At 44.8% G+C, this 16,796-nt stretch overlaps 1 protein-coding gene across 16 annotated transcripts in view; it reads left to right on the top strand.

Annotated features, from left to right (window-relative positions):
* Positions 1–16,796, top strand: part of LARS2 (leucyl-tRNA synthetase 2, mitochondrial) — a 259,716-nt gene that overhangs the window by 95,472 nt on the left and 147,448 nt on the right. The window lies entirely within an intron of this gene.

Here is a 16,796-nt window from a genome sequence, read left to right as displayed (position 1 = left end):
CCTGCTTTTTAAGTAATGTTTAAAATTCATTTTTGGCTGTTCTGGGCCTTTTTGCTGCACACAGCCTTTCTCTAGTTGCAGCGAGCAGAGGCTACTCTCTTGTTGCAACACATGGGTTTCTCACTGCAGTGGCTTCTCTTGTTTCTGTGCAAGGGCTCTAGGGTGTGCAGGCTTCAGTCATTGTGGCTCCCAGACTCTAGAATGCAGGCTCAGTAGAGTATGGGTTCAGTTGCTCTGCAGCAAGCCTGGATGAGGGATTGAACCCAAGTCTCCTGCATTGGCAGGCAGATTCTTTACCACTGAGCCACCTCAGAAGCCCCAGAGTACCTGCTTTTAAGTTCAGTCATCATGCTGGAGGAAGCCCATATAGAGAGAAACCAGGTCCCCCACCTCCATCCCAGGGGTCCAGCTGAGCTCCCAGCCTATAGGCAGCACTAACCACAGACAGCTCACAGGGGAGTGAGCCAGCGGGGAAGGTTTAGTCCCCAGCTCCAGTCAAGCTTAGCTGACGGTGGGTAGAGTGACATGACGCTAAATGCGGCCATGTGATGGTTTCTGTTGTGTGTCAACCTGGCTGGGCACAGTGCCTGGATATTTGGTCAGCTATTACAAAAATATTTCCACGGTCAATGATGTTTGGGAAAACTGTTTATCAAACAGTGCTTTCAGGGTCTCTGTGTTGCAGAACTTGTCCTAATTTGGCCATGAATCGCTGTCCATACAGCACACCTGGAGCCTTGGAGAGGGCTGATCTGGAGTTATTGAGTTTCCTGGCAGCAAATCTCTATTCTCTTTTGAAAGTAGGTCACCCTGGTCAGTTTCCACTCTTTTAGAGGGTCTCCTTTCTAGGAGAAAAGGGGTCTCCTTCTTGGGCGAAGGGAAAGCATTTGTTCTCTTCCACATCATTTTGTTCTCTTCCATCAGAGAAGCACTGTGGATCCATGAGTGAAGACTTTCCAGCCCAGGAGCTGCTGCTTTGTCACAGCCCCTCCTCCCCCAGCTCCCGAGGCTTCCCCTTACTATGAGGGAGTTTGGACCACTCTATCAGATGTTCTAGAGTAGAACCAATGGATTATTCACGTGCTTTCTGCTGGCAGAGATGCTAATAAGATGCTACTGAGTACATTAGTGTAATTCCTCGAGATTCTTTTTGCTCAGGACCACTGCCTGAGGTGGGGTCAGGTAGGGTATGGAATGGCAAAGAAGCTAAAGATCTGAAGACTTACTAGCCAGCAACTCATGACTAGGGAGGCCAGAGGACTACCCATCTTGCTGAATCCAGTTCTGTGGACTTGAAGAACGAACATCCAGAAGCTATCTTCCAGTCACACAAGAAGGATGGAGCTCAGATCACCTCCTCCAGGATGCCTTTCCTGATTTATCCCTCCCTGCTGTGCCCTCTCTTTCCTTTCCAGGCTGAGAGATGTGTCCCTCCTCTGTGTGCCTTAGTCTCTGTGCTGACAAAGTCATCATAGATGATGTGGGGGGCTCCACTGTCCATCTCCACCACTATACCCCAAGCTCCTGAGCACGCGTGTTCAGTGCCTTTCTTCTCTTCCTCTCCAGGACCTAAGGTGACACTCAGTGTGTGCAGAATGTTCAGATGTTTGATGAGTGGAATTGAACTGTTCATATGTGATTAGTTCAACTCAGAAGGAAATGTGGCTATTTTTATAGGGATTAGTCTTTGCCTTTGAATCCGCTGAGCAAATTTAACATGTAAACAGGCTCAGGTGGAGAGATGTTAAGCACTCTCAAAAAAAATCTTGTCCAAGCACTTTGGCGGCTTCCATTTGATGAACAGTTAGCTAATTTCAAATTGATTTAGATGTATTTATTGAAGTAAGTTCAAAAAGACCAATCTCTAGTTGGCAAAATTCTGTTAATTCTTATTGTCTTTTACTGTATGGCCTTAGAAGTAATTCATTTTCACTTCATCTTCCTTCCTCCCTTCCTTCTTATTTATTAAGGTTTCATTATTAAAGCTTCCCATTTGTTCAGATGGGACTTTGCTCCCCAAATTTAAAGAATAAGTAAATGTATGCATGTTCAGTTGCTCAGTCATGTTTGACTCTTTGCAACCCTCACCAGGTCCCTCAGTCCAGGGGTATTCTCTAGGCAAGAATACTGGAGTGGGTTGCCATTCCCTACTCCAGGGGATCTTCCCAACTCAGGGATTGAACCCATGTCTCTTGCATCTCCTGCACTGGCAGATGATTCTTTACCACTGAGCCACCTGAGAAGCGAATAAGTAGTAGGAAGTAAATCAGTGGTCATGTATCTTGTCTTAGTCTCACCAAAGCTATTGCTCAGATCTTTACTTCTTACCGTGCAGTCCATGGGCTAGCTGTGTCGGCATCTTCTGGAAGCCTGCTAGAAATGCAGACTCTCAGCCCTCCACTCCCCCAGACCTATCCCTGGTTGATTCACATGCATGTAGATGTCTGAGAACAGAGGTTTAACTAACCTGGTCAGTGTCCCTGTTTCATCCCTTGAAGATGAGGTGGGGACTGAATCAGAAGAAGAGTATTGAATAGATACCTGTTTGCACTTTATCAGACTAAGTGGCCTACACCTTTATGCGATATACACACTAGAAAAGTTTCCTTACCTGCCCCACCCACACCTTCTGGAGGGGGCAGCTTCATTGCCTGTAAGAGACTGCCATTAACCCCATTATATGCATTCTCTCCCTCACTCCTATGACAAATCTGTGAGGTAGGTACCCTCTTGTCTTTACTGGTGAAGAGCTTAAAGATTAGAGAGGTGAAACAGCCTACTTGCTGCCACCAGCTTGGCACAGTACCTGACCTGCAACATAGGTTCTATAATGGAAGTCTGTCAGCATCCTCCACCTCTTTCTGGGAACAGGGTGGTCCATATTTAAATGGCTGCAGAATAGTCCAGTTGACTCGTAAATGGCACTGTCATCTTCTGCTTTTAACCCTTTGCAGACTCTTAAATGGCATTTGTCACTCTGGGCCGAGAGTCAAGGACAGTATCTCATTGCCTGCTTCTCAAGCCCCAGGCTTCCACATCCTCTTCCGTGTGCGTCTCCTCCTCCTCAGTCTCCTCCTCCTTCTCAACCTTCTCCTTCTCTCCTTCATCCAACTTCTCCTCCTCTCTTTCTTGTCTTTCTCCTCTTCCTTCTATTCCCTCTCCTCCTCTTTCCCTTTTTTTTAGATTTTTAAAAAATTGAAGTATAGTTGACTTGGGGTTCTCTGGTGACTCAGATGGTAAGGAATTCGCCTGCAGTGCAGGAGACCTAGGTTTGATTCCTGGATTGGGAAGATGTCCTGGAGAAAGGGAACTGCTACCCACTCCAGTATTCTGGCCTGGAGAATTCCATGGACAGAGGAGTCTGACAGGCTACAGTCCATGGGGTTGAAAAGAGTCAAACACTACTGAGTGACTTTTACTTCCCTGGAGGAGAAAATCGGAGAAGGCAATGGCACCCCACTCCAGTACTCTTGCCTGGAAAATCCCATGGATGGAGGAGCCTGGTAGGCTGTAGTCCATGGGGTCGCTAAGAGTCGGACACGACTGAGCGACTTCACTTTCACTTTTCCCTTTCATGCACTGGAGAAGGAAATGGCAACCCACTCCAGTATTCTTGCCTGGAGAATCCTAGGGACGGCGGAGCCTGGTGGGCTGCCGTCTGTAGGGTCGCACAGAGTCGGACACGACTGAAGTAACTTAGCAGCAGCAGCAGGAGGAGGAGAAAATGGCAGCCCACTCCAGTATTCTTGCTGGGAAAATCCCATGGACAGAGCAGCCTGATGGGCTACAGTCCATGGGGTCACAAAGAGTCAGACACAGCTGAGCACATGCACACACATAGTTGACTTACAATGTTGTGTTAATTTCTGCTGTTCAGCAAAGTGATTCAGTTATATATAGATATATTTTTTAAAAAATGTTCATAGCATCTTTATTCATAACAAAAAACTAGACACATTTCAAGTGTTCAGCATTAGATATGTCACAAGAGTGTGTAATTTCCTCAGTTCTGTCTCACTGCAGCAAAGGTTTGAAATGGCAGACCAGTGTTACAGCTCAGAGTTTTATTAGGCAAGTAAAGGAAAGTATACCCTGAAGGCATGAGGGTGGGCTGACCCCAAAGGAGAGGCCTCAATCCGACTTGGCTTCCTCCTTTTATGTTTTGTCTCCTCCCTGCTGAGCCTGCCCTATGGACATTGGGCTAGCCAAGAAGGAGGCGTGTTTGTTTCACCTGAAGTTCTCACTCTGCAGAGTTTCTCAGGTCTGTGGATTTTCTTTTGTTCCATTTTTGTGGGCTTTTCCCTTTCTTTGTCTTTTAGTCACCACCATTTTGGACTCTTTTTTCCTATTCTAACTACCTAACCAATGGCACCCCACTCCAGTACTCTTGCCTGGAAAATCCCATGGACGGAGGAGCCTGGTGGGCTACAGTCCATGGGGTCGCTAAGAGTCGGACACGACTGAGCGACTTCACTTTCACTTTTCACTCTCATGCATTGGAGAAGGAAATGGCAACCCACTCCAGTATTCTTGCCTGGAGAATCCTAGGGACGGCGGAGCCTGGTGAGCTGCCGTCTATGGGGTCGCACAGAATCGGACACGACTGAAGCGACTTAGCATAGCATAGCATAGCACAACTACCTAACATTCCCCCTTCAAGAGATGGGAGGCCCAATTCTTTGGGAATGGGGCATCGAGGTCTCTCTGGCTACTTCCTGTTGAGCTGGGACAGCAAGGGGCATTGGGCCTCCCCCTCTTGCTAGTCTCAAACCTCAGAGCCCTTATAGCTGTGTCCATCTAAGGGTGAGTGATGTTTTCTGTGGCTGAGTGTAGTTTTATATATCCTTGTTGAACTAGCACTGCATTTTGTATCTTGTTGACCTGGGCAGAGACAAAATGGGTTAAACAATTTTAATACGTGCAGCAATCATAAGCAGTGTCAATATGGTGATACAGGGGTTAGTAGGAGCATTAGCCAACTCCAAATCCCCCTTTGCCAGGAGAAAGATCCCCCAAAGAGAGATTGTAGCCATCCTGAGAATTCTCCAGCTTGTTCTTTGAGATCCTGTAGGATCTGAATGTTTTTCTTGAGGACTGTGAGACTTTCTTCAACTTAGCTGGAGGTATTTATGCAGAAAAAATATATCTCATTCAAGATAGTTCAAGTCCCTCCTTGTTCAGGGATCAGGAGATGTATCTCCTGTCTATTTTGTAGTACAACCTCTGCCAAGCTGTGTTGGCTCTTTAGAGCTATCCTGAGAAAGCTTATCCCCAGAAACTTAATTTTGGGGGATGTTCATTAGAATGACACTCATTTGTAGTCCTGAATAGGTATCTGAGATCTCCCAGTGGTGCACAGGTGTGTTGAGTGTCCTCTTCTGTTTTCTTCCACGGCTTGACTCGTGAGTAGTGAATCCAGGAGTCGTGCTCTGGTACCTTCCAGAGGTCTTCTGGAATCTGAAACTGAGCTGCATGAGCTTTCTGCCAAGTTTGTTTTTGCTGTCCTGGTTTCTAGCACACTAGGCTTCTTGGTCACTTCCACTGTGCTGCGTTTCCATCACATTCAGCTTCCACAGCGTGAGCTTTCACCAAGTTTGGCTTCTGCTGTGCTTGGCCTCCACCTCATCGGGGCTGAGCTAAGGTTGCTTCAGCCAGGTTACATCCAGGTCACAGCATCAGATATGTCGAGAGAGTGTGTAATTTCCTCATTTCTGTCTCGCCGCAGCAAAGATTTGAAATGATGGACCAGTATTACAGCTCAGTTACAGCTCAGAGTTTTATCAGGCAAGCAAAGGAAAGTACACCCTCGAGGTGTGAGGGTGGGCTGACCCCAAAGGAGAGGCCAATGCATTATTTTTTATATTCTTTTCCACTGTGGCTTGTCTTAGGATATTGAATATGGTTCCCCATGCTATACAGTAGGATCTTGTGATTTATCCATTCTATATGTAATAGTTGGCATCTGCTAACTCCAAACTCCCCATCCATCCCTCCTCTATTGTGCTTCCTCCTTGGCAACCACAAATCTGTTCTCTACTCTGTGAGCCTGTTTCGGTTTCCCTTTTTTCTCTTCCTTCTCCTCCCATGTTCAAGCACTTGAATTCAACATAACTCGTCTCCTCATCTCCCCATCCTTTCCTCCTTTCACTCTGGGTTCCAGGTACAGAATTCAGATGACAATAATGATGATGATTTTATCATTGTTACTGTTTGGCCATGCATGATTTTTGGTCCCTTTTCCCCCTTTATTTTCACCTTCTACCCTGGTGGGAAGGAGGTCATTCAGCATAAGAATATGAACTGCTATGAAAGCAACCAACATTGTAAGAAAAAGGCTGGTTTGTCTTAAAGACTTAAGAACTCTGTAGGGGAGGAGAAGGGACAAGGTGGGTAATAAGGACCACAGGGAATGAAGAGGGAGAGAAAAGAGAGGAGACTATTAATAGAAAGAACTCCAGAGTGCTCCTCAGACACACAGTCTGGTTGTTCTGAAAGAGGACTAGGAAGAAAAGCACAGATTTTTTGGAACCATCTTCTCTGCTTAGGATGTGTTTACCACAAGCCACTGGGAAGTCCCAGGTGGCTCACTGGTGAAAAACCTGCATGCCAATGCAGGAGACGCAAAAGATGCAGGTTGGATCCCTGAGTCGGGAATATCCCCTAGAGGAGAACATGGTAACCCACTCCAGTATTCTTGCCTGGAGAATTCCATGGACAGAGGAGCCTGGCAGGCTATAGTCCATGAGGTTGCAAAGAGCTGAACGCGACTTACAGACTAAGCATGCATGCATTGGGAAGCCACTGTCAGGTGAAGAACATACCAGCAAGTCCTTTCAGCCACTGCAGGACCTTAAGGGACAGTTACATTATGGTTACCACTAATACCAGGCCACCAGTTCCTAAACTTTCTCTGTGTAACCGGCACTTGTTAAATTCTTTCTATACATGACTCCTACACCTCACAGATTGGGCAGAGTAGGGAACTGAGGCCTGTAGTTTCCCTGTTTGTGTGCTGCACAATTTGGGCTGTAACACACTTAACTAGATCTTTGGGACTGACACACAACTTGCTGTCCTCTGTGTACAAAACTGTGCTGCTCATCAAGGATCAGAGGAGCATGCTTATTGACTTAATTTATTGTCTACTTGGGAAGGAAAGACACACACACATAAATTCAAGGGCTAAATACCTCTACAAGTGATGTCAGAAGATGGTCTAACTAACTGCCAAATTAATAGCAGAGATGTAGGACCTAGGAGATCTTATTAACTTTTATTTATTAAAATTATGATGGCTCAACAGGTAAAGAATCAACTTGCAATACAGGAGGTGCAAGAGATAAGGGTTCAATCCCTGGCTTGGGAAGATCCCCTGGAGGAGAAAATGGCAACCCACTCCAGTATTCTTGTTTGGGAAATCCCGTGGGCAGAGGAGCCTGGCGGGCTACAGTCCATGGGGTCCCAAAGAGTTGGACACAACTGAGCAACTGAGCATGCACATACATTAAAATTGCAGATATCACCAAAAGATGGACAAAATACATTTCACACATTTGCAAATACATATGAGTAACGTCATGAGAGTACATTATGAGAAATGCTGGGCTGGAGGAAGCACAAGCTGGAATCAAGATTGCCAGGAGAAGTATCAGTAACCTCAGATGTGCAGATGACACCACCCTTATGGCAGAAAGTGAAGAAGAACTAAAGAGCTTCTTGATGAAAGTGAAAGAGGAGAGTGAAAAAGTTGGCTTAAAGCTCAACATTCAGAAAACTAAGATCATGGCATCCGGTCCCATCACTTCATGGCAAATCGATGGGGAAACAGTGGCTGACTTTATTTTTCTGGGCTCCAAAATCACTGCAGATGTGATTGAAGCCATGAAATTAAAAGACGCTTACTCCTTGGAAGAAAATCTATGACCAACCTAGACAGCATATTAAAAAGCAGAGACATTACTTTGTCAACAAAGGTCCATCTAGTCAAGGCTATGGTTTTTCCAGGGGTCATGTATGGATGTGAGAGTTGGACTGTGAAGAAAGCTGAGCGCCAAAGAATTGATGCTTTTGAACTGTGGTGTTGGAGAAGGCTCTTGAGAGTCCCTGGGACTGCAAGGAGATCCAACCAGTTCATCCTAAAGGAGATCAGTCCTGGGTGTTCATTGGAAGGACTGATGTTGAAGCTGAAACTCCAATACTTTGACCACCTGATGTGAAGAGCTGACTCATTGGAAAAGACCCTGATGCTGGGAAAGATTGAGGGCAGGAGGAGAAGGGAACAACAGAGGATGAGATGGTTGGATGGCATCACGGACTCAATGGACATGGGTTTGGGTAGACTCCGGGAGTTGGTGATGGACAGGGAGGCCTGGCGTGCTGCAGTTCATGGGGTTGCAAAGAGTCGGACATGACTGAGTGACTGAACTGAACTGATGAGTAACCCAAAGCCCACTCTCAGGCTGGTGGTGGTGGTGGTTTAGTCACTCAGTCATGTCCGACTCTTGCAACCCTGTGGATTGTAGCTCGCCAGGCTCCTCTGTCCATGAGATTCTCCAGGCAAGAATACTGGAGTGGGTGGCCATGCCCTTCTCCAGGGGATATTCCCAACAATAAGAAATTCTGAATCTCTTCAGGTCAAATGTAACTCAATACTGTCTTGTACATTCAGTTCAAATAGGATTATCTTTTTCTAGAAGCAATCTCAAGGCCTAAGGAGATTTGCAGCAATGGAAACGATTTTTTCCTTCCCTATAATGAACAGATTAAAAGCTTAATCCCAAGGTTGGTCTTGGTGTCCAAAGATAATTGTGGTATGAATCACTCCAAGTGGGTTTTTTCATATATACTCAAGAACAGCAAGGCGTGGGGTAGAGGGAGAACATAAAATTTTAAAAATCAACAAAAGAAATCATTTCCAGCAAACTTTATATCCTGGAAAGGAGGCCAAAAGGGGTACTTTTTAATATCAGGCATCTAGGGGAATATGTACTGATTGTACTCCAGGTCACTCAAGACAAAGACAGCTCTTCAGAAACGAATCTACAGACCTCTGAGATGCTGGCTTTGCAAAGATCATTGTGAGTTTTTTGACCCATCAGTGCTAGGCTTAACTTTCTTTCATTACTTAATTTTATTATTTATGGCTGCACTGGGTCTTCACTGCTGCAAACAGGCTTCCTCTAGTTGCAGTGTTGTTCAGGCACCCAGTCGTGTCTGACTCTGCGACCCCATGGACTGCAGCATGCCAGGCCTCACTGTCCCTCCCCATCTCCCAGAGTTTACCCAAGTTCATGTTCGTTGCATTGGTGATGCTGTCCAGCCATCTCATTCTCTGACGCCCTCTTCTCCTGCCCTCAATCTTTCCCAGCATCAGGGACTTTTCCAATGAGTCGTCTGTTCACATCAGATGACCAAAATACTGGAGCTTCAGCTTCAGCATCATTCCTTCCAGTGAATATTCAGGGTTGATCTCCCTTAAGATTGACTGGTTTGATCTCCTTGTTGTCCAAGGGTCTTTCAGGAGTCTTCTCCAGCACTACAGTTCAAAGGCATCAATTCTTTGCATTCTGTCTTCTTTACAGTCCAGCTCTCTCACAACCGTAGGTAACCACTGGGAAGACTATAGCCTTGACCATATTGATCTCCTTGTTGTCCAAGGGTCTTTCAGGAGTCTTCTCCAGCACTACAGTTCAAAGGCATCAATTCTTTGCATTCTGTCTTCTTTACAGTCCAGCTCTCTCACAACCGTAGGTAACCACTGGGAAGACTATAGCCTTGACCATACAGACCTTTGTTCACAGAATAATGTCTCTACTTTTCAACACACTGTCTAGGTTTGTCATCACTTTCCTGCCAAGAAGCAATCATCCTCTGATTTCATGGCTGCAGTCACTGTCCGCAGTGATTTTGGAGCCCAAGAAGAAGACATCTGTCATTACTTCCATCTTTTCCCCTTCTATTTGCCATGCAGTAATGGTGGCAGACATCATGATCTTAGTTTTTTTATTAAATAGTTTTATGCCGGCTTGTTCACCCTCCTCCTTCACCCTTATCAAGAGGCTTTTTAGTTCCTCTTCGCTTTCTGCCTTTAGAGTGGTATCATCCACATACCTGAGGTTGCTGATCACTGCTAGTTGCAGTGAGCAGTGGCTCTTCTCTAGTTGTGTTGCATGGGCTTCTCGTCTCGGTGGCTCTCTTTTTGCGGAGCGTGGGCTCTAGGCATGCAGGCTCAGTAGTTGGCACGCACTGGCTTAGTTGCTCTACAACATGTTCCATCTTCCTGGACAGGTATCGAACCTGTGTCCCCTGCACTGGTAGGCAGATTCTTAAACCACTGGACGACCAGGGAAGTCCCTAGGCTTAACTTTCATGTCAGCAAGAACTACTAAACAAAAAAAATTATTCATGACACTAGTTAAAATAGTGAGGCAAACTTTATTCAGAATGACTTTTGCTGTAGGTATAGGGACTGCTGCAGTGGGGTTTTGCAGGAGGGGAGAAAGATCAGGCTTAGCTCTGAATATGACAAGGAAAAGTGGAAGTTTATAGCCAAGGAGCAGAGTGAGGGTCAGTGGATGGAAAATTACTAGTAGGAAACATCAAAGGTAAGGGGAGAGTCTGGCTAAGCCAGCCTAACAGGATTCTTGCTGAAGGCAGGCCAGGATGATCAGACATGAAGGGCAAAGGGAGTCTGGCCAAACTGACTTCGCAGGATTCTTGGCATTATTGGGTCATACAGAGATAGACACAGAAGTCCATAAGTTGAGGCCTAGTTGGAAAGAGGATTCAGGTAGGGCTTGATCTGGCAGATCCCTCAGTAGCACCAGGACCCAATTTGTCTCTCAGCTTCCTGCCTTCATTCTTAGCAGACTCATCTAGCTGGTTCTGGGATGGCTGCTGCAACTCCTGAGATTTTTATTTCCACGCAGCAGGGAAAAGAATCTGGGTTCTAGTGTTCCCCGCAGAAGTCCTGGGCTTTCCTCTGGTTAGTCTAATTGAGATAATATGCTTGCCTCAGCCATCTCTGTGGTCAGGGGGTGGAATGACTGGATTGAATTAAGCCAGACCTCAGACCTAGGGTATGTGGGGTGAGGTCAAGTTCTTAAGACAAAACGGCTCAGATTTAGAGTGAGGTTTTTTTTTTTTAAGGGAAGTCCAGAAGCAGTGACCAGAAAAGGGGGTGAATAGATAAGAGGGAAAAATCATAGGTAATAAGCCTATCTATAGCTTCAGTGATTTGACTATCACAGCTGGGGCATTTTTATTGAAAAGCCATTGATAAAGTAGCAAGAATCTTGCCTGCATCTTCATAATGGAGGCCTGAAAGTTGTGCCTAGAAGATCTGAATCAATGTCTGAAACATGACAGCTCAGATAAGAATTTACATGGCTGCCCCAGGATTCATTTTTTAAAAGGTCACAAAAGCATGAATAAATGTCAAGTTGGAATTATTTATTACTCTTGCATCTCGAAGTCATTTCTAGTGAGTTTACTTTACCTAGTGAGGTAAACAGGGGAAAAGACTTGCTTTTACACTGAGGGAAGAAACGATTGAAGAAATGGAGACCCCCTATTCCTAGAAATTCCTGACACACAGGCTTTCGTATTAATCAAAGAGAGTGCAGAGCAAGGTGCAAGAGGCAGGGAAAATGAACAAAGGGTAGAGGAGTAAAGCTGGGCAGTGATTCAAATAAAACCCAAAGATGTTAAAGGAGTCCACAAATAACTCAGGACTTTGGTCATTAAAATTTTTTGAACAGTGCTTGAATGAATCCAAAATGTCTAAACCTTGGTAGGTTCCAACAGGGTAGGCAGAGCAAAGTGAGGAGGGAAAAGGGTGAGGAGGTGGCGTGGAAGGGACCAGAAAGAGACCATCCAAAGAGGGTGGTTGAGAAGAGGGAAGGAAGGGGGAGGAGGAGGAGGAAGAAGAAGAGAAACTTGGAGGATCAAATGCCATAACATGAAAGGTACACAGATGGCAGGAAAGGCAGGGGCACCAGGCAGAGAGAACTAGAGAAACAGTTTGCATATGGGAGTCTTCCTGAGGTCAGGGAAGCCTGTTTTCTCTATCTTTGTCCACCCATGTCCTGATGCAGGCCCGGGCTCTTACAGCAAAAATCAAGGCAGGGGAGACTCCCAGAGAAGCATGCAGGGAAGCCGGAGGGGAAAACATGGGGGTGGGAGATGGTTCCAGTTGAAGATAGAATGCTGGCCATTAAAGGATACGTGAGTTAATAAGTTGGAAGAAAAGTAACATTTGCAAGTCTCCATGCTATAGAAGCTCTCACAATGTAGGGGGGAATGGTAGTGTAACTTCTGAAACATCTAGGATTGAACCTAGAGTTTAAAAAGTAAGTGTTTTTCATTTTGTAGTCAAAAATAAAAACCTCAGTGTTTTCTTTTTTAAAGATTTATTTATTTTATTTTTTGGCTGTGGTGGGTCTTTGTTGCTGCACGTAGGCTTTCTCTTGTTGTGGTGAGGGGGGACTGCCCTGTGATGTGGTGTGCGGGCTTCCCATGGCGGTGGTTTCTCTTGTTGCAGAGCACCGACTCTAGACAATTGGGCTCAGTAGTTATGTCTGGAGGTCTCTAGAGCACAGGCTCAGTAGTTGTGGCGCACGGGCTTAGTTGCTCCAAGGCGTGTGGGATCTTCTCAGACCAGGGATGGAACCAGTCTCCCTTGCGTCGCAAGGCAGATTCTTGACCACTGGACCACCAGGGAAGTCCTACAAACTTCAGTGTTTTAATACAGAGAGTAAAATGTGAAAGTCTACCTCTGTGAGGTAGGCATCCTGCCCCTTCTCACTTCTCAGGCTTCTCTCTTTTTTTAAAAAAAAAAAATGTTATATACTGCATTGGTTCCTTCTTTGACTTTACCATCTCCACCCCTGCCCCCAACATGTGTGTGCATTTTCTGTTCCTTAAAAAACAAACAAACAAACAAACAAAAAACGCACCAAGAAGAGCTCAGCTCTCATTACTGTGGCATGTCTGCCCCATATCCAAATCTCAAATTACATCGGGAAGGGTGTTCTACAAAATACCTGACTATACTCTTCAGAAGTGTCCGGGTCATACAAAGCAAATGAAGATGTACCTGTTAAACGATGTACCCTCCTCCCACCACCCTTCTACTTTCTGTCTCTATGAATCTGACTGCACCCCATTCCAGTACTCTTGCCTGGAGACTCCCATGGATGGAGGAGCCTGGTAGGCTGCAGTCCATGGGGTCGCGAGGAGTTGGACACAACTGAGTGACTTCACTTTCACTTTTCCCTTTCATGCACTGGAGAAGGAAATGGCAACCCACTCCAGTGTTCTTGCCTGGAGAATCCCAGGGATGGCGGAGCCTGGTGGGCTGCCATCTATGGGGTCGAACAGAGTCGGACACGACTGAAGTGACTTAGCAGCGACTTAGCAGCTGTAGGTACTGCATACAAGAGGAATCGTATAATACTTGTCCTTTTGTAACTGTTTATTTCACTTTGCATGTCTTCAGGATTGAGCCATGTTGCAGCATGTGTCAGAATTTCCTTCCTTTTGGGGCTGAATTTGTTGATCCATTCATCATGATGCACTCTTGGCATCGCTTCCATGTTTTGATTACTGTCAACAGTGCCTCTATGACATGGATGTGCAAGTAACTCTTTAAGATCCTGTTTTCAGTTCCTTTGGGTATCTACTCAGAAATGGAGTTGCTGGATCATATGGGAGAATCTATATTCTCTGCTTTTTCATCTCCTGGAGCTGCATTCCTTGCTCTCCTTCATGGTCCTTCATCTTCTAAACCATCAGGGCAGCATCTTGTTCTGTGGTCACATTCTCTCTTTTTCTGTCTCAGATTTCCCTCTGCCTCTCCCTGTGTGATTGCATTAGGACCTACCAGGATAACCAACCCACGATAATCTCATCTCCAAGATATTTAATTTAATCACACTGCAAAGTCTCTTTTGCCATATACAATAATATTCGAAGGTTTTAAGGATTAGGACCTAGATATCTTTGGGGACCACTATTCAGCCTACCACACAAGCTAATAGAAAAGGCAAAAGGAGCATAGAAAACGATTGTAGAGAAAGACCCGTGGAAACACTGTTCCTAGAGACACAGGAAATAAATCGTATGAGACATATTCTTCTAGATATCTTTCTATGCATATACTAACACATGTATTTCATTTATTCCCCTTCCTTTTTGCAAAATTGAAAGTGGGATAACTTTTTACACAGCCCAGCAACTTGTGTCTTTCATTTAATAATGGATCTTTGTAGCAAGCTCTTTAAGAGTGGAAGAAATTTACTTTCATGCTACTGTCTTGTTTGATGTAAAGATAGCAATTTTTCCAGTAAAGCAAGTGAACTTTCAGAAAAATTCTATTTGAAATAATCTCCTAGAAATGTTGGTGTTAACTTTAATTCATAAGAGGAAAGAGATATTTTGAATCAAAATAAAGGTGGAGGCCGCTTAGAATTTAGTGTTTTGGGTAAATTAGAGAAAGGGCACTCTAGTTATATGTGCATACAGCATGACACCCTTGAAGGGTATGTTACTTTGTGTGGTATGTTAATGGGAGAGTCAGTGCTTCTGATGTTCTGCCATCAACTAGCTGTGTGATCTTAAGCTATATCCAATCTCTGGACCTCAGTGCATCCTTATCTTTGAAATGAGAGGATTGGGCTGGAAGTTGTCTTAGTTAATGATCCTTCATCCTGCACTTTGGGAAGGGCACTATTTTAGCAGGTGTTAGAGACCCAATTTTGAATACCAGAACTTTTACACTGAACCATCTGTATCCGCAATTCTACATCAGTGGATTCAGCCAACCACAGATGAGAAATATCCCCGCCTCCCAATTCCAGAAAGTTCCAAAAAGCACACTGGCACCTATTTACATAGCATTTACAGTGTTATTGTTGTTCAGTTGCTCAGTTGTGTCTGACTCTTTGCGGCCCCATGGACTGCAGCACACCAGGCTTCCCTGTCCTTCAGCATCTCCTGGAGCTTGCTCAAACTCATGTCCATCAAGTCGGTGATGCCATCCAACCATCTCATCCTCTGTTGTCCCCTTCTCCTTCTGTCTTCAATCTTTCCCAGCATCAGAGTCTTTTCTAATGAGTCAGTTCTTCTCATCAGGTGGCCAAAGTATTGAAGCCTCACCTTCAGCATCAGTCCTTCCAATGACTATTCAGGGTTGATTTCCTTTAGGATCGACTGGTTTGATCCCCTTGCAGTCCAAGGGACTCTCAAGAGTCTTCTCCAACACCACAGTTCAAAAGCATTAATTCTGCGGCGCTCAGCTTTCTTTATAGTCCAACTCTCACATCCATACATGACTACTGGAAAAACCATAGCTCTGACTAGACGGACCTTTGTTGGCAAAATAATGTCTCTGCTTTTTAATATGCTGTCTAGGTTAGTCATAGATTTTCTTCCAAGGAGCAAGTGTCTTTTAATTTCATGGCTGCAGTTACCATCTGTAGTGATTTTGGAGCCCAAGAAAAGAAAGTCTGTCACTGTTTCCATTGTTTCCTCATCTATTTGCCATGAAGTGATGGGACCAGATGCCATGATCTTAGTTTCTTGAATGTTGAGTTTTAAGCCAGCTTTTTCACTCTTCTCTTTCACTTTCATCAAGAGGTTCTTTAGTTCCTCTTCACTTTCTTCCATAAGGGTGGTTTCATCTGCATATCTGAAGTTATTGATATTTCTCCCAGCAATCTTGATTCCAGCTTGTGCTTCATCCAGCCCAGCATTTCGCATGATGTACTCTGCATATAAATTAAATAATCAGATGACAATATACAGCCTTGACTTACTCCTTTCCCAATTCTGAACCAGTCCATTGTTCCATGTCTGGTTCTAACTGTTGCTTCTTGACCTGCATACAAGTTTCTTAGGAGGCAGGTCAGGTGGTCTGGTATTCCCATCTCTTGAAGAATTTTCCACAGCTTGATATTTACATAGTATTTTCACTGTATAAGGTATTATAGATAATCTAGAGATGATTTTAAAGTGTACAAGAGGATGTGCATAGGTTATATGCAAATATCATACCATTTTAATGAGAGACTTGAACATCCTTGGATTTTTATATTCTCGAAGGGTCCTGGGATACCTTGGGGTGACTGTACTGACTTAGATGCTGTGATCTTGAGCTAAACAGCTCCATTGGGCCTCAGTTTTGTTTTTCAGTCCTCCGTTGTCCCCTTCTCCTCCTGCCTTCTATCTTTCCCAGCATCAGGGTCTTATCCAATGAGGTGGGTCTTTGTATCAGGTGGCCAAAGTATTGGAGCTTCAGCTTCAGCATCATTCCTTCCAATTAATACTCAGGGTTGATTTCCTTTAGGATTGACTGGCTTGATCTTGCAGCTTGGTAAAATGAGCCTGCTGGACTAGAGTATTCTCAAGATTGTTTCTAACTCTCAACATTCTAAGACTGTGAGTCTCAAATTTAAGTGTACCTAAGAATTCCCTAGAGATTTGTTAAAATGCAGAGTCCAGTTCAGCAAGTCTGGGATAGGGCCTGAGATTCCACATTCCCAGCAAGTGAAGTTGATGCTGGTTTGAAGTGTACACTTAATGACAAAGTATTTGGATTTTGAATTGTCAGGAAACTTTGTTAAAGACTTGGAATTTAGCAAGAGATTAGCGTGTGGGTGGTTTGCTGGTCTGGGGACTATCTGGTGCTGTGAGGTGTGCATATTTGCACACAATGTCTTCTGCTGTCCATACATAAACTCTTTTAGCAAAGTGGGTGGTCAGGTATCATACTTTCCTGACACCCAGCCCAAGTGTCA

This window comes from Giraffa tippelskirchi, chromosome 9 (assembly GCF_054371585.1).
Source record: "Giraffa tippelskirchi isolate mGirTip1 chromosome 9, T2T-mGirTip1v1.2.pri, whole genome shotgun sequence".
NCBI lineage: Eukaryota > Metazoa > Chordata > Mammalia > Artiodactyla > Giraffidae > Giraffa > Giraffa tippelskirchi.
This window is presented reverse-complemented; position numbering and strand designations above follow the sequence as displayed.